Here is a 22,471-nt window from a genome sequence, read left to right as displayed (position 1 = left end):
TATCTGTATTTCAAAACGGTGAGAACATAATGAATCTGTTTCATGCTTAGTTATGCATGTGATAACGTCCAAATCCACTCCTCAAAGAGAAAGTGTACACTGTCGTATGCAATATAATTTACCCAACTATGAGTTGGGATCGATCCCATAGGGAACAATATAATAGGCGATTTAAACAAGTAAGGAATTATCACCAACTTTGCTAAGCCAAACACTTTTTTAATATTTGATTTTTGGTTTAACAACTAACAAAGATAAAACTAACTAGAAAGCGGGTAAAATGATCAATGACCACAAGTATGGATACAAAGGGAATTACGCTCAAGTAACGATCCAATGTATTTCACGATTTTACAACTAAGAGTGAGTTTATGCTAATTAGACAATGATCTTTAAAAGCTCATCAAAAGTCTCTCGACCAAATCAATGAATTTCACTCTAAGCTTTCTCAAGCCTTAGAGTGGGATATTAAGCACAATCAATATAATCTCAAGTAACTTTCCAATCTCAAGTAACTTTCGTATCTCTAGCTCAAGTTATTAGATGGTATTTAATTACTCAAATTCTTGTTAATTAATCTTTCCCAACCTCAATCTTCCTCTCTCGAGCTCAAATCGAAGTAATGGGGGGTCTTAGGGTTAGCTAATCCCTTAAGAAACATTAAAGAACAAGATTAATTAAAACAACAAAGACCCACTTCAATAGAAATTAAAATCATTCAATACATAAGCATAACAAGAGATTTCATCCAACTTTGCAAATGAATATTTTCATAAACAAGATTAAAGTGATGGAATAAAATTCTACACACTCAGTTATACAATACAAAGTAAGGAATTGAAGAAAGGGTTAAGAAATTTATCATTAAAGTGCTCCAATCTTCTCCTCCAAAGGTGTGGTTGATGAACCCTAGCTTCCAACTCTTGTAAAAATGGCCAAAGATGAAAAGATTTTCCTTCAAGTGTTGCTTTTATCGCTCCCCAATATTTCCACATCAAAATATGACCAAAACAGCCCCATATTTTCAGGTAAATCTGCCACGTTTTTTGCAGTTTTAGCCATTTTTCTCATTTTCTTCACTTAGACCTCTTTTTGACTTGTTTTTCACTTCATTTCTTCATGATCACTTGTCAATCATATAAACCTATAAAATTGAAGTAAACGACATTAAATGCACTATTTTCACAATCAAAACATAACAACAATCTAAGATTAAAAAAGAAATAAGTTGGTAAAATAACAACTTATGAGCATGTCAAGTCATGTTGACTTTAAATAAGGAATTATGTATAGTAATGTTAACTTGTGTTTTTACTTCTACGTGCATAATAACATGAATATTAAAGTTCATGGGTTGACATATAAAATGTGGGGGGTTAGCGTTTGAATAATTGTCACAATGTATTTGAAACTGACGTGCACACTGAAATAGTTTAAATATGAGATATTAAACTTGTGCAACGTGAGGGCTTATTAGATGATTATCTTAGTTGAAATCAAAGGAAGTTAGATGTGAGAGTTATCATTAAAGTGAAAAGCTCCCTTCCAAGTGGAAATATTTCAAGAAACATGTGTCTTGATATAATTTAAGTTTACATATATATATATATGATCGCCCTCTATGTGACGGTATGACTTGTAGAATGGTTTGAGATTTAATCGATATTACCATTATTGAAAAGTCTATTGTAATTGTTTGCTTTTCTTTGTAATTTTTGAATTGCTATTGCAAAATTCAAAGCGAAAGAGACATCCAAGCTTGAGGCAGAAAGCAATTATGAATGACTTAAAATCAGAGCAATCGTGTTGGAGTGCACTTCATCAAGACATATTGTGGATTGACAAATTGAAAGACCTTGCATAAAGCAAGTTGTAGTTCTCAAAAGGAATGGGACTAAAGCCTTTAATTTGTAATTATTGGTGGTGGCAACCCAACCTTACTGATTGGAGATCTCAAGACAAAGGTTCAATGTGGTAATAACAAGTTGTCCAATAATTGGAGAAGTACCATAAACTATATTTTTATCTTAGTCCCTTCATGAGTAATTAATTATCATGGTACTTGATTGAGTGATTAATTATCATGGTACTTGGTGTAATAGTTAGGAAGAGTACATACTCTGAATGAATTCATAGCAAATGATGCTGGTTATGCTTCTGTTACACATATCCTTGAAGAATTCACCTATTCGAGTGTGGTTATGAGGCTGCAACCTATGAGATTGGGCTTTTCTCTAGAGCATTCGTGAATCAAGATATGAGCGCAAGGCCATTAACGCGCGACCCCGTTTATGAACTCGATCAAAATCTCGGATAATGTGTATGTTGAATCGAAGATCGGGCTACAAGGTCCTAGTTCAAGACTTTAATTCACTATGGTCCTTCTGGTTGGATTTCATCATATGAAGGGAGGTTCAAGTCCACAAGACGCCTTCACTGACATCATTATAAAAGACTGTTTTTGTATTCTTTTAAATTCTTGAATAATATGGGGGATTGTTGGAATTTATTTAGAAGTGATTCAAAATTTGAAAGCACCATTTTTGAAAGACAAAATATATTATGAAAAGGTGTTACCCATTATTTAAAGGATACACCTATTCGTTGTGAAAATGTGTCATCCAATCTTAAGGGGTACATCCATTCATGAAGAGGTGTGATCACTTTCTATAAATACTATCCCATTGCTGCAGAAAATAATTAAATAGGAAATTCAGATCTTTAAGTACTTTATCCTTTCCTTCTCTTTGAAAGTCTTTTTTCTTCTTATTCTGAATTCCTACGAAAGCAGTTGAGAGATTAAAAGGGTTCTCCAGAACTTCTATTTGAGTGCACATTAGAAGATTCCTGAGTGATTCATTGTATCTTGGGAGTAGAATGTTACTTTTTTGTTTGCAATGGCGTAGCGATGAAATTTTACTCTGAAGACAACGCCATCCATAGCGTGCCTTGAACCGGGTTTTTCAATTTCAACTCTATCATATCTTTATTGTTATTACTATTTTTTATTTGTCTCTTATTTCTTCTTCTTAATGTGATCATCTCTAATATTTTTCCAGTATAAATCATCTCATAAAGTTAAACTGTTTCTAAATATAAAAATATAACATTTTTTTTGAAATTTGTAAAAAAAAAGAAAGTGTGCCACATAAATTGCGGGAGGTGACCGGGTGGGGAGGGGGGGGGGGGGCACTTTAGCATTTTTGGTTTACTCTTAACATTAACCATTCATTTCTCAAATCATTTTTCAAGTCTATTGAAATTATCATTTTTCAAGTCTATTGAAATTATACACCATCTTAAGGGACATGCAAAGTCTGTAGTGAATAAACGGAGGGAATAGTTCAATTAATTAGTTGACCACGTTGGTCAAGTAGTCTCCATCAACTTTTGACCGAAGTTTTCTGAATTCCCCCAGGACTTTCAAACGTTTTGCTGAACTTCTTTTCGGAAACCTTTACCAACTTCATCTACGTGTACATTGTAGGCACGGTTTCTGGTCATTTATCGCAGCTGCAGAGCAATGTTAGATGAGTTTCTTTTGTACCGATGATAATTGGGCAATTTGCATGATTGTCCTTATCCGGGGTGGTCTTTAATTTTTGTCCCGCATATTGCTGGTCTTTGAAGGGACAAAAATTAAAGACCAATGCTTTTGAAGGACAATCCGCGCAAAAAAATGGATAATATATTGTTAGAACTATTGGGCCGATTGATGATGTTGGGCCAGCTGAAGAGCCCAAGCTTACTGACAAGCCCACTTGACAAATGGACGACCTTGTTTATGTTATATTTTGTTCTTTTAGTTAGAGGTAGAGCTAACTATATAGTGTACATAGCGCAATTTGGTTGGGTTGATTATCCAATTTTGTTCTTTGAAATCAAGGAAGATTCATTTTGTTCATCTCTCTCAAGCTCATCACCATTTCGCATAGCTCAGAAGTATATTTGAACATCTCCCTAAAATAAATAAATAACAATATTGTTTTTAGATGAAGTGATTATAAAATAGATTAAGTTACATTTTACCCTTCAGTCCATTTTACTTGTCATGATTAGTAAAAATAATTGATCCAAAATAATTATCATATTAGAAAATCAAGATGAATTAATCTCTTTGTTTCACCTTTACCCTTATTTTAATAAATATGAAGAGAGATTAATGCGGTGAAAGAAAAAATAATATTAAATTGAAATCAATGAATAAATAAGGGCAATTTAATCATATTATCTCTTTTTGGTTAACATTTTTGTATGGGTGCGCAAGAAAACAAACGTGACAAGTAAAATGAACCGAAGAGAGTATATTTTAGCAAATTAAAGGAACTTACAAAATTCCTAGTCTAATTAAAGCTTCTAGAACTCCTGATCTATTTAACATGTTTTACATAAAAATAACCACAATAATTGGCATATGAATTTGAACGAAAATGATTAGAGTGGTTCATGCACCCTATCCAATTTCATTCACCATCTAAGGCCCTCAATCCACATTTTCATTACATCATCAATTTTGACGTCACCTTCACTTTTTTTCAGTTCTTATTATTACTAGTGAACTCCCAGCCTTCGCACGGTTATAAAAGTCCTAATTATAAAATATTAACACCCAACTAAAAGAGCTTCCAAACTTATAGCAAAGCACAACAAAAGACACTTTTTCCGTCGGTGGACCTTATTATATTTTAAAAATATTATAACATTATAGCGCTCAACTAAAACAACTTTCAAAGTTTTAATAAAGCACAACAAAATACACTTTTTCTGTCGTTGCTCACTCATCAAAACTGCCTCCAATAACCTACCTAAATAAATAAGTAAATAAGATGCAAGTACCTTGAATTGTAAATCTACCAACATAAACATAATCGTCTTTCCTTTCGTTAGAGTGGAAAACATCTGCCGTATATAAAATATTAATCTTCTCCAGACACCAGTGTGTTTGCACTGTCATTGATGCAACAAATCTGAAAATATTACGTATTATATATTGATAAGATAAAGTCTGTTAAATCAACAAGCACATGAAAATCATATGCAAATCACAGTGTTGCTAGGACCTCCTAACTCTCAATCCACTTTAAGCAATGAGGGATTTTTTACGGAAAGACGCCAGCTTGGGAAAAATAGAAGTTCTTACCACAAATGACACAAAATATAATACATGCTACAATTTCATTTCCTACTTCAGAGACAAATGCAGATCTTGATGTCCAAGAGTCGGGATTTGTTTGGAATGATTAGATCCCATAACTTGAATGGATTGCATAGCCTTACATATGCATCCTTGGATCTATGTTAGGTGAGTGGGATGTTCCTATGGGTATCATTTAACCATAAGGCATGAAAAATCACACCACCAAGGACAATTAAGTAAGTGTGTGAATTCAACAATTGAAATAAATATTTAAACACAGTGGTTCGGACAATATAGCATTTATTGTCTTCGAACCTGAACTTTAAAAGTGCACCATTCACAAGGTAGACTTGATCTCCAATACTGTCGAAGGATAAACTCATCTTCAGACGAACAACAGCTTGATTAGAAAAATTGAGTGATGAAAGATTTTGAAAGTTTAAAAAAATGCTTAGCTAATTCCTGTTCTTTTCACAATGAAAGTAGAGCTAAGCATGTTTAACTTTCGTTGGAGTTAACCACAAAGTCTTTAGGATGAGTGTGAGTGAAGTTGTAATGATTTGTGATGAAAAGATTTGGCAAGTTTATGAGTGTCTTTTTTACTAACCTTATAGATGAGTTCTTATAGCCTCTTCCATTCCATTGGTACTGTTGATGGACAAATGATCTGCAATAATTATAGCCTCTTCCATTCCATTGGTACTGTTGATGGACAAATGATCTGCAATAATCCGCCGAACATTTTTCCTGCACATGACAAATAAGTGACTTGAGAATTCAATCACCATAAATCTAGTCTTGGTCATTGGTCAAGATATAATTGATGCATATATCAACTATTGAGATACAGGGGCACTGTCTCAACATAAAGGTATAATTCAGTTCTTACTTCATTAAGCTTATGAATGATCCTTCTCTAATATCCAAATACTAAAAATAACTTAAAGGTCATTTCTTGTAAAAAAGTAAAGATATTTCGAATAATATTATTGAACATAAATGCGGAGAATCGAATTGTCACATATCAAAAGAAGCTATAATGCATTATTGCTAATGTCGTTCTTCTAAAACATGTTTTTTGGTAACATTTGTTCCTCGATATAAATGCCTAATATTGAATGATCTATCGTAAAATTATCAAGCATCATATTTTCTCTATTTTGTTTACACAAAAAGTATTGAATATTCAATTTCACGTTGGACACTGTACTTTATGTCAATGATTAAGGATTTGTGGAGACCAAAGATTTGTCACCTGAACTTTTACCGCTCTTTTTATAGTGCAATTTCAGCAGCCTTTCAATGCACTTTCAACACAAATCACCAGCACATTTTTTAACACACTATACTTCACCAAAAAAAATACAAATTTCAGCACATAATTCTGCGCATTTCAGCATACAATGGCACATTTTAGCACAAATTCTGCACATTTCAGCACACTATACTTCACCAAATAATGCAAATTTCGGAACAGTTTTCTGCGCATTTCCGCACTGTAAATATCACATTTTAGCACGAATCCTGCACATTTCAAGACTCTAAAATTTCATCCAAAAGATCTCCCCATTCAAGCATATTTCCTACAAATTCAGCACTTTAAACTTCACATTTCAGCACTCTAAATTTCACAATATAAGTTCTGGTGTACTCATTTACTAAGTCTATAAAAGAAAGAAGTTTCTAACATGTTATATTCCTACATTACACATCTACAAGAGGTCAACGCCTAGATTAATGTCTTAGTAGTTACCTTCCAAATGACTAATTGAATGTTTGAATTTTTAGGAACTAACTTCAGAACGCAAGTTAATAATTAAGGCAATAATGGTAGAGCTCTTGTTCTCTTTTTCCAAGCGGCATCACTGCTAAATATTGATAATCACAGTCACAGGGTTGTTTGTCTTTTCTCCCCCTTAATTTCTTTTTGGTTTCTTCTTTTTTCTTCTTTATTCTCTTAACGCAAAAATTATAAATAAATAAAAAACCAAATCTTTGACTATTATGAATGAAAATGGCGAAAAAAATTGAGAAGTTTGTGAAAAGAATTTAGAAATACAAATTATAAGCATAATTCTATAATCTGGGAAAACGGATATCAAATAACTTGATACTATCATAAGAGAATCAATACTCAATGTTACTTCCACTTATCATACATCCAAATATGATACCATCAAAAACCATTATAAGTTGTGTGACAGTACAATTTTTACTTAGATTTTTGCCTCATTGTGAATTTGCAAAGAGTAGCAAATTTTGAAAGTTATTGACCTGAACTTCTTCACATATTAGATGCATTATGTAGCTATTAAGGTGTACGATTGGTGCACTTTTCTACATATTAGATGTATGAAGTAGATATTACAGAACACAAATAATGTAGAGCAGGGCTCGGGAAATCTTACATTGCCAATATAGAACATAAAAACACTGGCTCCAAAATCAGCTGTCAAAGAAAGAACCAAAATAATAGCGTTATATCCAAATTTTTACCATCATGAAGAACCTCACTATATAATTAATATTTTCCTAATATTCAAATAATAAAAAGTATTATTACTTCAAACAAAAAGGAGACAACAACAACAACCTCACAAAAGAAGTTCCATTTAATTAGGAGAACTACTTTATAATCTAAAGTGAAAGCAAAGAGATGGACGACCATCAATTCCAATTGTGGAACTGATATAGTGAACACAAAAACATGCTCAAAAGTATAGATGCCAACATAAAATGAGCAACAAAACTGATTTTTAGTTTAGAGGCGAACATATCCAAGTGAATATTTAATTGTGAAGAATCATAGTAAGAAAGTCGAAGAAGAGATAAAAAACGTGACTGACTGCTTAACCAAAGTAAGGAAGAAACACCTCACGTAAAAAATATTTGAGCTCAAGAATGTTGTTAAAATATTTTTGGAGCTCTCTGAGAGCCGCCGCGATTTTGGATACTGCCGGTGGGTCAAGGTTGAAGAGGTCGAGAGGCTTATGCGGAAGATGAGCAGGGGGAGAGCGACCGGGTCAGATGAAATACCGGTAGAATTTTGAAAGAATGCGGGTAGGGGAGGCTTGGAGTGGCTTACTCGGTTGTTGAATGTTATTTTTAGGACGGCGGAGATGCCTGAAGAGTGGAGATGGAGCACCATGATCCCGTTGTATAAAAACAAGGGTGATATCCAGAACTGCAACAACCATAGGGTATCAAGCTATTGAGCCATACGATGAAAGTTTGGGAGAGAGTGGTGGAAGCGAGGATGAGGAAGTTAGTTTCTATTTTGGAGAAACAGTTCGAATTCATGCCGGGACGTTCGACTACAGAAGCCATTCACCTTGTGAGGAGGTTGGTGGAGCAATATAGGGATAAAAAGACTGACTTGCACATGGTGTTTGTTGACCTTGAGAAGGCTTACGACAAAGTCCCAAGAGAGGTGCTATGGAGATGCCTGGAAGCTAGAGGTGTTCCTGTAGCATACATTAGAGCGATTAAGGACATGTATGATGGAGCCAAGACCCGGGTGAGGACGGTTGGAGGTGACTCGGAACACTTTCCAGTCACGATGGGCCTGCACCAGGGGTCTGCGCTTAGCCCGTTTCTGTTTGTTGTGGCAATGGACGCTCTGACAAGCCACATTCAAGGAGAGGTACCGTGGTGCATGTTGTTTGCAGATGACATTGTGCTTATTGACAAGTCGCGGAGCGGTGTTAATGCGAGACTGGAGGTTTGGCGACGACTGCGGGAGTCGAAAGGTTTCAAGTTGAGCTTAATCTAAGACGCAGTACTTAGAGTGCAAGTTCGGTTATGGGAGGCAGGTAGAGGACGAAGACGTGCAACTGGATACTCGGGTCATCCCGAAGAAAGAAAGTTTCAAGTACCTAGGGTCGATCATCCAAGGGACTGGCGAGATTGATGATAATATCAAACATCGTATCGCATCGGGGGTGTTGTGCGATAAGAAGGTGCCGCCTATTCTAAAGGGGAAGTTCTATAAAGCGGTGGTTAGACCGACTATGTTGTATGGGACATAATGCTGGCCAGTTAAGAAAGCTCATGTCCAGAAGATGAAGGTAGCTGAGATGCGGATGCTGAGATAGATGTGCGGGCATACCAAGAGAGATAGGATTCGGAATAAAGTGATTCGAGATAAGATGGGTGCGGCCCCTGTGGTGGATAAGATGCAGGAAGGGAGGTTGAGGTGGTTCGGCTATGTGCAGCGGAGATGCGCTGATGCGCCAGTGAGGAGGTGTGAGAGGATAGCAGTGGTGGGCCTGAAGAGAGGGAGGGGTAGGCCAAAGAAGGACTGGGGAGAGGTGATTCGGCAGGACATGGCGCTACTTCAGCTTACCGAGGACATGATCGGTGATAGGAGGGGGTGGAGGTCGAGTATCAAGGTGGAGGGCTGGTGGGGGGTCGCAAGGTTTCCTTTCTCGTATTAGGAGTATTTTTACCCTGCTTCTATGTGTTGGGTCTTGTCTCTCTTTGCTGTTTATCATGACTTCCTTGCTCTTGCTATTTCTCATTTTCGCATTGTTTGATTTGCTTGTCTGTATCTAACTCTTTTCCCTTGTTTTCCTTATTTTCTTTTGAGACGAGGGTCTTTCGGAAACAGCCTCCCTACCTTCCAAGTTGGGGTTAAGGTCTGCGTACACTTTACCCTCCCCAGACCCCACATTTGTGGGATTCAACTGGGTATGTTGTTGTTGTAATGTTGTTCAAATAAAACACAAATGAAAAATGTGGAAACCAACCTAAACTCAAACTCTCTAAGCTGTTGATGACAATTGAAATGGAAAAGGCGTGACTTTTGAAAGAAGAAGAGGCATGTCTATTGAAGAAAGAGACAGAGCGGTTAGATAACGGAGAAAAGACAATAATATTTGTTTTCTAATCATTACAATGTTGCTGCTATATTAAATGCATAAGTTGATCTTAAATCAAAACACAAAAGAGCACTACAGAGAATAATAACAGGGCATGACAAATATAATAACACTAAAATAAGGTTAATTCTGTATAATCAAAAGAAATAAGAAGTAAAAGGAATTTGAACCACTATCATACACACACTTAGCTATTATCAATTTAGCAAAATTTGTAGTATTTTAGAATCTTTGATCTTAGTTATCAATTTTGCAAAAGTAGTAGTACTTCAGAATCTCTATTATAAGAATTATAGTTCTGAGTAATTTTGGGCACGAACTCTTAATGTTTGGCATATATGTACTAAAGCATAAGTTACTTACAACATAGCGGCACAAAAAGTATATCCACGGAAAAAGGTCAAGGAATAAACGTACATGTGAACTTATTTGTAAATGCAGGAGTAATTTTTTCCCATTTGGACAGGTACAAAATAAAGAAGACTAGGATGAATAGCAATCCTTCACAATCTTAGAAGTGGAAAAATTAGAGTGCTGTGTAATTTTGGGCATAAGGCTTACTGGTTAGGCATATATGCAGTAACGCATGAAGTAACTGTTACATAGAAGCGTAAAAAATATATTCATGATCGATGCAGAAATGCAACAACAGGGAAATAAAGCTGTTAGAAAATAAGAATATGCATACCTTTGTCGATTTTGAAGTTGATTCTCGGTAAATCTATTCCTATTTGTAAAGTCACTAACGACATTCAAAGACATAAGCAAACCTGCAGAAGGAGGAAACGATTGGAAAATATAGAGTAAATGATTTGATTTTGTGTGCCGAAGAGATTGAGACTAATCAAAATGGATTTAAGTTTAAACTGACAGATATCAGTAAAAATTCAAGGTAAGAATGTGTCTTGTATAGTATAACCGGTTCTACGGAATAATTATATAACTGACATTAGCATTATAAAAAAAAATCTAATTGACACCACCGTTATCAAACAAAAAAAAATACATAATTGACCTCAAAATACCTCGAGACAGAAATAAATTTTCTGAATAAATAAAATGAACAAAGACTCTAGCTAAAGTTGGCTGACCATAACGTTGCTGGTGTTTGAACTTTCAAACTGGCATTGTCTCGATCATAGTACTGCAACAGAAAGTGAAAAAGATTGATCAGGAAAAGCAGTGTATAATAAAAAAGGGAACTTTCATATCGGTATGACTTTGACTTTCTCTTTACTCCATTTTGTTGTCTGTGCCTTTGGCAAGCCAAAGGAAGTAGTGGAAGGGCCTAGAACTTTTGTCTCTGAGAACCAGTTGAATTATTTCCGAAAAAAGTGTAACGAAATGTTAAATTAAAATTAATCCTCCAAGAGGAAGAACAGAAAGTTGAAAGATTTGATATAGAAGATTGTTGGAAGGGGCGGTTAAAGATTAATTAAAACTCAAAAATTGGTCAACAAAAAAGCCAAAAAAAATGTTAGTTTGATTGCTACAGCTAATAAAATCAAGCGGGAAATCGATTATGTAGAATATAAAGAACACGAAAGACCAAGAAAGCACGCTAGAGAACCTGAAATTCTCAAAAACAGAATAATAAAACAAAGCCTAAATTTCTGGAAAAGAGAAAAGACAGATTTACCTTGGGTGACTGAGAGATAGAAGAGGAAGTAGCAGCTGACAAGCGTTGTTAGGGAAGAAGAAGAGGCGACGAAAAGGTGTATGGAACAAATAAGTGAAGTTTTTTTTTTTAATATAGCACATAATCATTGGTAAAACAGGTGAAAAACCCCAAAAACTGAGGAAACAAGAGAATAAGAATTCCCTTTTTTTTTTTTTTTTTTCTGATTTCAGTAAGAATTGTAGTAGCATTTTAAAGATTTTAAGTATTTTATAAAATGGCATTACTTGGAGAAGTAGCAAGTAAAAATATTATGTGGCTTATTTTCCAAAAGTTAATGCTAAGTGTTCAAGACACAAGCTAGGTGTCTATTTTGCATGGAAATTTGCTTACATGTGGATGGACACTTGTATCACTCCAAGACCATCTCCACATCTATAAATAGCTAAATCTTCAGCCATTCTCATCATCCATTTTTCAAAATTTCCATCCGTAGCATTCATTCTCTTTAGCTATCTTCTTTAGCATTCATTAGCTATTACTTTTAGTAGCTAGTAACTTAATAATATATTGCAATCCTTCTTTTACTATTACGTTTAAAACTTGCTGGTATAATTTAATTTTGTTGATTCCCGTGTCCTCTAATTCATTAGAGAAGGGTTTGTTTAATATTGGGAAAACATTTCACTTTGCTGAAATAGTCTATTAGGACAATGCCTAGCACGACTCTAGTCATATTTGCTAAACAAATATATTATCGCAGTAATATTTATTTTTCAAGTGTTGTTATATTACTTTGCTAAATAAATAATATTTATTATTATTATTATTATTATTATATTGGTTTATTTTGTGGTTTTCCCAACAATTTAAGAAACTATGGAAAATAATATCACTCGTGAAATTATTGATAACACCGATGTTAGTGTTGTTCTAGCTGCTTCTGTTCCCATCATCTCGCTAGATGTCCATGGTGTTGGAGATGCATTAATATGTCCACAATTTAGCCAAACACTGATGCCAAAATTCAGGTATGTAAATAGACATGGTTACAAGCCCAAAGCCAATAATAAAACCTTCATGGAAAATACACCTCAATGCAAGAGAATATTTGCGAGAAATGACAATCCTAGATTAAGCCAAAATAAATTTGGGTTTGAAAGCGGATGATATAATTATTGTCATTTCGGAAATAAATATTAAGGCCAATGTGAGAAGATCGGGTGATAGACTGCAGTGCGACTAGGCACGTTTGCGTAAATAAAAATAATTGTGTCATACACGAAGTTGATGAAGGAGAAGAAATTGGTTTATCTTGGTGACTCAAGAACAACTCAAGTTCTTGGGAAAGGAAAAGTTCTTCTCAAACTCACATCTGGTAAAATTCTAGCATTGAGTGATGTGTTGCATGTTCCTAATATCCGAACTAATTTAATTTCTGTTGGATTATTGGGAAAAGTAGGGGTGAAGGTTTCTTTTGAAGAAAATGAGGTTGTGTTGTTCAAAATAATACTTTGGTGGGAAAAGGATCTTGTAACCATGGCCTATTTGTGCTTAATATTTCTAATGATATCAGTGAAAATGTATCTACTTCTGCTTATATGGTTGAGTCTATTTCTTTGTAGCACCTAGACTAGGACATGTTAATACCGCATATAAAAAGAAAATGCAATTGCTTGGTTTAATATCTGGTTTAGATTTAAATAAATTTGACAAATGTAAAATATGTGCAGAAGCTAAAATTACCAAAAAGTCTTGTTTTTCAGTAAATAGACAAACTAAATTATTATCTTTGATTCACACTGATTTAGGTGATTTAAAGCGACAATGACTAGAGGTGGTAAAAGATATTATGTGACTCTCATTGATATGCAATTGCTTGGTTTAATATCCGGTTTAGATTTAAATAAATTTGACAAATGTAAAATATGTGCTGAAGCTAAAATTACCAAAAAGTCTTGTTTTTCAGTAAATAGACAAACTAAATTATTATCTTTGATTCACACTGATTTAGGTGATTTAAAGCAGACAATGACTAGAGGTGGTAAAAGCTATTATGTGACTCTCATTGATGATTTTTCTATATTTACTAAGTTGTACTTACTTAAAAATAAAGATGATGCTTTTAATGCCTTTATTTCTTATAAAACTGAAGTTGAAAATCAACTTAGTAGAAAAATCAAGAGAATTAGATCTGATAGTGGTGGAGAATATTTGTCCTTAAATGCTTTTTGTGAAAAAGAAGGTATTATTCATGAAATATCTCCGCCTTATTCACCTGAGTCTAATGGAGTAGCTGAAAGGAAAAATAGAACATTGAAGGAAATGATGAATTCCATGTTAGTCAGTTCTAATGCGCCTGATAATTTGTGGGGTGAAGCTATTTTATCTGCATGTCATTTGACTAGAGGTGGTAAAAGATATTATGTGACTCTCATTAATGATTTTTCTATATTTACTAAGTTGTACTTACTTAAAAATAAAGATGATGCTTTTAATGCCTTTATTTCTTATAAAGAAATTTGAAGTTGAAAATCAACTTAGTAGAAAAATCAAGAGAATTAGATCGATAGTAGTGGAGAATATTTGTACTTAAATGCTTTTGTGAAAAGAAGGTATTATTCATGAAATAACTCCGCCTTTTATTCTCCGAGTCTAATGGAGTAAATGAAAGGAAAAATAGAACATTGAAGGAAATGATGAATTCCATGTTAGTCGGTTCTAATGCGCTTGATAATTTGTGGGGTGAAGCGATTTTATCTGCATGTCATTTACAAAATAGAATTCCTCATAAAAGAACTGGCAAAACTCCTTATGAATTGTGGAAAGGTTATACACCTAATTTGAAATATTTAAAAGTGTGGGGGTGTCTTGCTAAAGTTCTTTTGCGTGAACCTAAAAAGAGAAAAATAGGTTCTAAAACTGCTGATTGTATGCTTATTAGATGTGCTGAACATAGTGCTGCATACAGATTTCTTGTGTTGAAAAGTGATGTACTTGATTGCAATATTATAATTGAGACAAAGAATGCTGAATTTTTTGAATATATTTTTCCATTGTCTGATAAAATTTCTCATGCACCTGTTGAAACAAATAATGAGATTACCTCTAATGAGGAACTGAGAAGGAGGAAAAGGCCTAGGAAGGAATATTTTTCTTATGGAAATGATGTTCAAACTTTCCTTGTTGATAATGAACCATCAAATTATTTTGAAGCTATATCTTCTTCTGATGTTAAATTTTGGAAAGAGGCAATAAAAGTTGAAATTGATTCTATTATGAAAAATAATACATGGATTTTGACTGATTTACCTCCTGGTGCAAAACCTATGGTTGTAAATGGATTTTCAAAAATAAGCTTAATCCTGATAGCTCTATAGATAAATATAAAGCTCGTCTAGTAGCAAAAAGATTTTCTCAAAAACAAAACATTGATTATTTTGATACATTTGCACCAGTGTCTACAATTGCTTCTATTCGAGTGTTAATTGCCTTAGCATCAATTCACAAGCTTTTTATCCGTCAAATGGATGTTAAAACAGCTTTTTAAAATGGTGATTTAGAAGAAGAAATTTATATGGTTCAACCTGAGGGAGGCATTGTTACTGGACAAGAAAATAAAATTGGTAAATTAATGAAATCACTTTATGGCCTTAAGCAAGCTCCTAAACAGTGGCATGAGAAATTTGATCAAGTCTTAATTAAAGATGGGTTTTCATCTGTTGAAGTGGATAAATGTGTTTATACTAAAGTGGTAGACAATGATTATGTTATAATATGCTTATATGTGGATGACATGGTCATATTTGGTACAAATTTAAATATGGTGGAACGTACCAAATTATTTTTGTCTACTAATTTTGATATGAAAGATCTGGGTGAAGTAAATATGATATTAGGAGTTAAAGTAATAAGGAGTGATGATAATATATTGCGGTCACAAGAACATTATGTGGAGAGACTTCTTAAGAAGTTTGATTGTTTTGAGGTGACACCTGTGGCCACTCCTTATGATGCTAACTCTCAATTGAAAAAGAATAATGGTGACCCAGTTGCTCCGTCTAAATATGCTCAGATTATTGGGATTCTGATGCATTTAATGAATTTTACTAGGCTTGATATAGCCTATGCTGTGTGTAGACTGAGTAGATATACTCATAATCTCAATCATGAGCATTGGCCTCCATTAATTAGACTAATGAAATATTTGAGAGGAACCATGAATTACGGTATCCAGTATAGTGAATTTCCTTCTACTTTAGAAGGGTATTCTGATGCTACCTGGATCTCTGATTCAGATGAGACAAAATCCACTAGTGGCTATGTGTTCACCCTTTGTGGTGGTGCAATATCGTGGAAATCAGCTAAACGGAAATCATTGCTAGATCGACTATGGAGTCGAGTTGGTAGCTACGGAGTTAGTTTGGTTACGTCGAGTGTTAAGAAATTTCTTAGCGAATATCCCTTTAATAAAGAATGAGTTGCCTCCTGTGTTTATACAGTGTGATTGTCAAGCGGCAATAGCTATTGCAAAGAATAAATCTTATAATTGCAAGAGCAGACACATGAAATTGAGACATGATATCGTTAAGCAGCTGCTGAGAGACGGAGTAATTTCCATTGAATATGTGAAGTCAGAAATGAATTTGGCTTATTCACTGACTAAACCCGTGGGAAGAAAATTAATTCTTCAAGCCTCAAAAGAGATGGGGTTAAGGCCATATGATTGTCAACAGAGATGGTGACCCAACCTATGTGATTGGAGATCCAATGAAGTAGGTTCATATGGGTAATAACAAGTCGATATTGGCTATGCACACTTAAAGAGAGTGCTTGAACTGCTACTAATTGTAAGGATGAGTTATTAACTCTTAATGAATTCATAGTCCTTATGGATGGTGTATTTAAAGCAGTGTACACTTGATGAATTCACCTATCTAAGAGTGGGGTGGGGCCGCTCCTATGAGACATTGGTCTAGTCTCTAGAGCTCTCATGAATAACCAATCACGCGCATGGCCTAGGGCACAAAACCGCGTTGAACAAAGAAAATTACAGAGTCGAAATGTGACTGGCAAAGTCTCTGACTTACAATAAGAATTATTGGTTCATAGAAATTGTATATTTCACTAGTAATTCTGTAAGTTAAATTTTATCGGTCTAAGTTTAGTTCATAGCCCAAAAGGCACCAAATCTATTGCATTTCAGACGTGCAAATCCAACAAGTTATAACTTTTTTTTTAAATCTTTAAAATAGTGGGGGATTGTAGTAGTATCAGATTTTAAGTATTTTATTAAATGGCATTACTTGGAGAAGTAGAAAGTGAAAATATTATGCGGCTTATCTTCCAAAAGTTAATGCTAAGTGTTCAAGACACAAGCTAGGTGTCTATTTTGCATGAAAATTTGTTTACATGTGGATGGATATTTGTATCACTCCAAGACCATCTCCACATCTATAAGTAGCTAAATCTTTAGCCATTCTCATCATCCATTTTTCAAAATTTCCATCCATAGCATTCATTCTCTTTAGCTATCTTCTTTAGCATTCATTAGCTATTAATTTTTGTAGCTAGCACCTTAATAATATATTACAATCCTTCTTTTACTATTACTTTTAAAATTTGCTGGTATAATTTAATTTTGTTGATTCCTGTGTCCTCTAATTAATTAGAAAAGGGCTTGTTTAATCCTGGGAAAACATTTCTTTCTTTGGAAATAGTTTATTAGAGAGACGATTGCATAACACGACTGAGTCATATTTTGCTAAATAAATATATTATGGCAGTAATATTTATTTTTCAAGTGTTGTTATATTACTTTGCTAAATAAATACTCCTAATTATTATTATTATTATTATTATTATTATTATACTGGTTTATTTTGTGGTTTTTCCAACAAGAATGGCTTCAGCGATGGTAGCATAGATGTGGCATGTGTGTTGGGACGAAAGAAGTGAAAAGGTAAGAGGTCACTGAAGAGACGTAGGGAAATAAAGGACGCTTCTTTTCTATTCTGCTTTTTTTTTTTTGTTTTAGGAATAATTCGGGGAAAAAGTTAAAATTCTGAGGAAAAAGATAAATGTAATCTTGCATTTGTGTTCCCACGCCGTGAGCGTATGTCTCTTTTATATAAGCGGTTTTAATTGTATGTGTTAACGCAGTGTGCATCGCGTTAATTAATTTAAAATGTATCCGAAAAGAACAAAATTTACTGAAAAATAGTAGTTGATGTTAAAAAAAAGGGGACATTTATTTAAATGATAAATCTGAATGTTAATATATTAATGCAATAATTGAATTCAATATCTTTAGGACATGCAAAGATGATAGAAACATTTTTAAAAATGGATTCTCATAATTTTATTATGATTGAAGAAAAATAATTTTTAGTTGATTTGGAAGTCCTAAATATTAGAAAATAACAAAATGATGGATTTTCCTACTTCTAGTCTCTTTTTTTTTTCGCTAAAAGATACTCCAAACATACTGTATTTATGTTCCCCACTTTTCGCCTTAGTTGTATTAAAAAGTTGACCGCTAAACTATTTCATGATACCATTAATATAGGATAAGCTATTTATACGCATCACTCTTCTGCAATAGTAGCTTAGTTTTTTTTTTTTTTTTTGGAAGAAAAGACACCTCACATTAAGACACACAAACTAACAATTACATAGCTGGGAGTTTCTTACTTATTCTTCTTTTTCTCCTTTGACACTACAGATACTTTTTATTTCAAAAAGAAAGCACTCTTAAGTCTTAAATATATATCAAGGAACATAAGTGGGTTATTGTGAGTTTCCAACTAATTCTCTCCTTCACTTTTTTATTTTCCCTTTTACTAAAATAATGAAATTATTAAGAATATATTTGTAATAATATCCAACATGAAATATATTTAAGGAGGCAAATAAATCAATCAACATCTCACAGAAATTTTTTAGAGTACAATCAAATTGTTGAAAAATCATTGAGAAAGAAGACAATCAAAATGTTAAAAAGATCAAAAAAGAATTAGAGTAATTACTTTGATCTCTCCACTCCAAAAAGATTAAAAAATAATAGAGCAATTACTTTGATCTCTACACCCCAATTATTTAGCATGTTATACTTTTCATATTTTAATCTCTTTTTGAATTTTCAGAAAATACTTTTCAAATATTTTCACTTGAAATGTTATGGCTATTTTAAATTTGAAAAATACTTGTTTAAGTAAGTATATCATAATAATATTCTGTCTCGCATAAAAGGTAATAGTTGAAATTGTAGCTGCCACAATTATTGTGTACGGGAATTTGATAATGATCAAAATTTATACCAAAAGCCCGAAATAATAGCACCAACTGGAGATTAGACGTAAAATTGCTTTAGAGAATTTGAAACAAAGTTGTGGACTCCAAAATCGAAAAAGACTTAATAAAAAGAAATAAAATCTAGTTATTTAAATGTATTAGATAGTTTGTTAAATGTATTCAAATAGCTACGGAGAAAGTTTACAAAAATATAAACCAAAAGTTACGTTAAAAAGTTCTCAATTGAAAAAGAAAAAAAAAATTAAACACAATATGAAACTTACAATTCTAAAGCTAACCAAGCCTTAAACCTTCAAAAGTTAGCAATCTGAACTCCTTTGATTTGCATCTGGAGGAACAAAAAATCGAGAATCTTGGAATCTTGATGGCAGACCTCTAAAGCCATTTGGAGAATAATTGCAAGAGTCTCCTATATTATGAATTCTTCTGGAAAATAACTTACTCCATTTATATAAAAGAAAAATGTTGATTAAATTTTTTGCCCTTCGTTAAAAGATTCTACAATAGACAAAATAGTCATTTAATAATTTTCTTAATATTCCAACTTAAAAATCCTTTGAAATTTGATTACTAAACCTTTCCTTATTTGAATTATATACCTAAAATTTAGGACTACTTTAAATTATTACAATATGAAGTTACCAAGTGTCACACCCCTTTTTTACCCCCTCATAAAGGGTTTAAAAGAATTTTTCCAATTAAAGTGACATTTTGAAAAGGGATTATTTGTTCTCCAACAGAATCGCCATTTGTCGCACCCCTTTTTTACCACTCTTAAAGAAAGTAAAAGGGTTTTTCCAATTGAAGTGACGTTTTGAAAAAGGATTATTTATTTATTCAGAATCGACACTTAAAATTGAGTTTTGGTGTTCCAAGTCACCTTATTGAATCTCTAATCAAAAGGTAATTGACTCTTTAATTATTGGTCTGCGAAAACAAAGTCCGGATAAGGAATTCTGTTGACCGAGGGGAAGGTGTGAGGCACCCCTCGATTTCCATGGTTCTAGCACGGTCGCTTTATCGACTTATAGCTAGCTTAAATTAATTTTTAGGATACATTATGCTTGTGAGCTTAACCATCTCTTTTATTTGTTTTAAAATTTTTAAAAATCGTCTCGTTTTTATTAATGTGTTGTGTACTGATCGCAGTGCTTTCCAGCTTTATCACAATATTGATTTTGTGCCTCGCGCCTGTTTTGAGGCATTTATAGACCATTCTCAATTCCCTACGCCTAAACAAGCATCTAGCGTTCTTGATATCTTATGTAACCCATAAAATATTAATTTCAAATGGTAATTAAATTTTATTTAAATGATTTATTGGTAGTAGCGTTTTCCGACTTCATCGTTAATTATCATTTAAATTAATTTGATAACTTTCTAATTCCTTTGTGTTAAGAACCCATATTGGTTCTTTTCAAGTAAATAATTTTGATAATGGATTTTGAAGTTCACAGCCCATCTCACTCCCTTACAATTTAATAATAAATTAGACCTTAAACATAACCCCGCCTCACTGTTACACGGCTTAGTTATTCTAGCTAGAACTAGTGATGTTCTAGCGAAACCATAAGAGAAAATATATTAACCACCAAGACAATTAAATAGAGTTAGCATCATACTAGTATTAGTTAAACTTCACGTAAACCTCAAGAATGTGCCATCATTTCTCCTAATTTATATTCAAAGAAAAATGTTATCAGTTAGAGTTTTTAACTCATTTCAGTGCACAATGAAGTATGGAATAAACCAAACCAATATGAATATTTCCTCTTTTGAATAGAGAACCATTTTTTCATTTATGTGTATAAAAGAATTTTTCCTTTTTAGCTTGAGTCTATTACATGGAACAACCTACACTGTGAAGAAACTTTTCAGACACAACGTACATATTACAATTTCAGATGGTGCACAATACACTTTCTTTCATTTCCAGTTAATCCAAAACATGGCTCATTTGTTTCCCTACTAATTTTTGTTGGGAAGAAACAAGCAATAACCAAATTGCACGATGAGGTAACGACAAGAAATAAAGTGAAACTTCCCACACTATTTGAACCAAGAGAAGACAATAAACACTAGCACAAATGGAATCCGGCAACAACTATACCAACAATAAAATAGCAAAGCAAGCAAAAATAAATCAAATGGAAGAGAATACCAAATTTACGTGGTAAAACCCCTTCAGTGAAGAGGAAACATCCACGGACCTCCGGCCCACAAAAGCCCAATATAAACAACAAGAGTACAACAATGTTCTCCAAATGACTACAACAACAAAGCCAAGCACGGAGCAACAATACATAAAAGATAGCACCAAAACTAGTGAAGAAAGGAGAGAAATTACCCCCAAAAAAGAGCTACTGTTCGTACTCTAAAACTGGAGCTACAGACCACAAAATCCGATCTTCACCGTTGAAATAGAAGAACCAGATGTTGAGAACCCCCAGTTAAAATTTCAGCACGATCCAACGGTTAACGAATCGGAAAACGCAATTTAAAGCGGACTGCTGTAGCAGAAAATTTCTGGACGAAAATCTGCTTTCTCTCTCACATTTTTCTCTCTATATGACTGCTATGAATTCACTCTTGTGTTCTCAAAATAAGACCTAAATTGATCCTATATATAGAGGAAATTTTAGGCAAAATTGGCCTGGTCCAAATTGGATTTGGTTTTATTAATCCAATTCCACATAGGAAGGGAAAACCCAAAAACCTAACAATTCTCCCCCTCCCGACTATGTAGAGGAAACCGCCATCCTGGCGATCAAGCAACACTCTAAATCTAGACTCGCGATCCAAGCCTAGACAACCTGAATAGATGACATCTTCACAAAATGGAGGAATGATTCCATCAAAATCAGCTCCTCTTTTGATTAAAGCCCTTGACAACCAATCTAGCCTTGTCTGTGGAACTAGGTTATCATCTTCCTGTTTCATCCTAAAACCCACTATTTTTTCAAAGCTTTTCTATCTCTATAAAGCTTAACCAGATCAAATGTATGATTATCATGCAAAGATTTAATCTCATCTTAGATAGCATCAAACCATCTTTCTTTTTCTTCACTCTCCATGGCCTCATCAAAACTTTCAGGTTCTCCCCCGTCAGTCAAGAGTACAAACTCATTGGGAGAATAACGAGATGAAGGTACTTTCTCTCTAATAGATCTTACGAAGAACTCTGGAACATCAATAGCAACTGGTTCTTTGGCCAACCACATCATCTTCCAACGTGAGCATCAACAACATCATTGTCATTCCGAACGTGATCACTATCTTCATTATCAACTTGATCCACTATTTTGAAGATTTTCTTCAGATGCAATAGTCACAGGAACTGGATCAACATCAACTAAGCTTTCATTGCTCTGAGAATCAACCTTCTCAGGTTTTTCAAAATCTTCAATTGTTTGGTCTTCAAAGAACACAACATCTGCGGCTTTAACAAGTTTCTTCTCATTGATCATAGAAGCTTGAAGTATAGCCAAATTCGTCTTGACCATAACCAATGAAGATACTGCT

Source organism: Lycium ferocissimum, chromosome 1 (assembly GCF_029784015.1).
Source record: "Lycium ferocissimum isolate CSIRO_LF1 chromosome 1, AGI_CSIRO_Lferr_CH_V1, whole genome shotgun sequence".
Lineage (NCBI taxonomy): Eukaryota > Viridiplantae > Streptophyta > Magnoliopsida > Solanales > Solanaceae > Lycium > Lycium ferocissimum.
Note: the sequence above shows the minus strand (reverse complement) of the source record.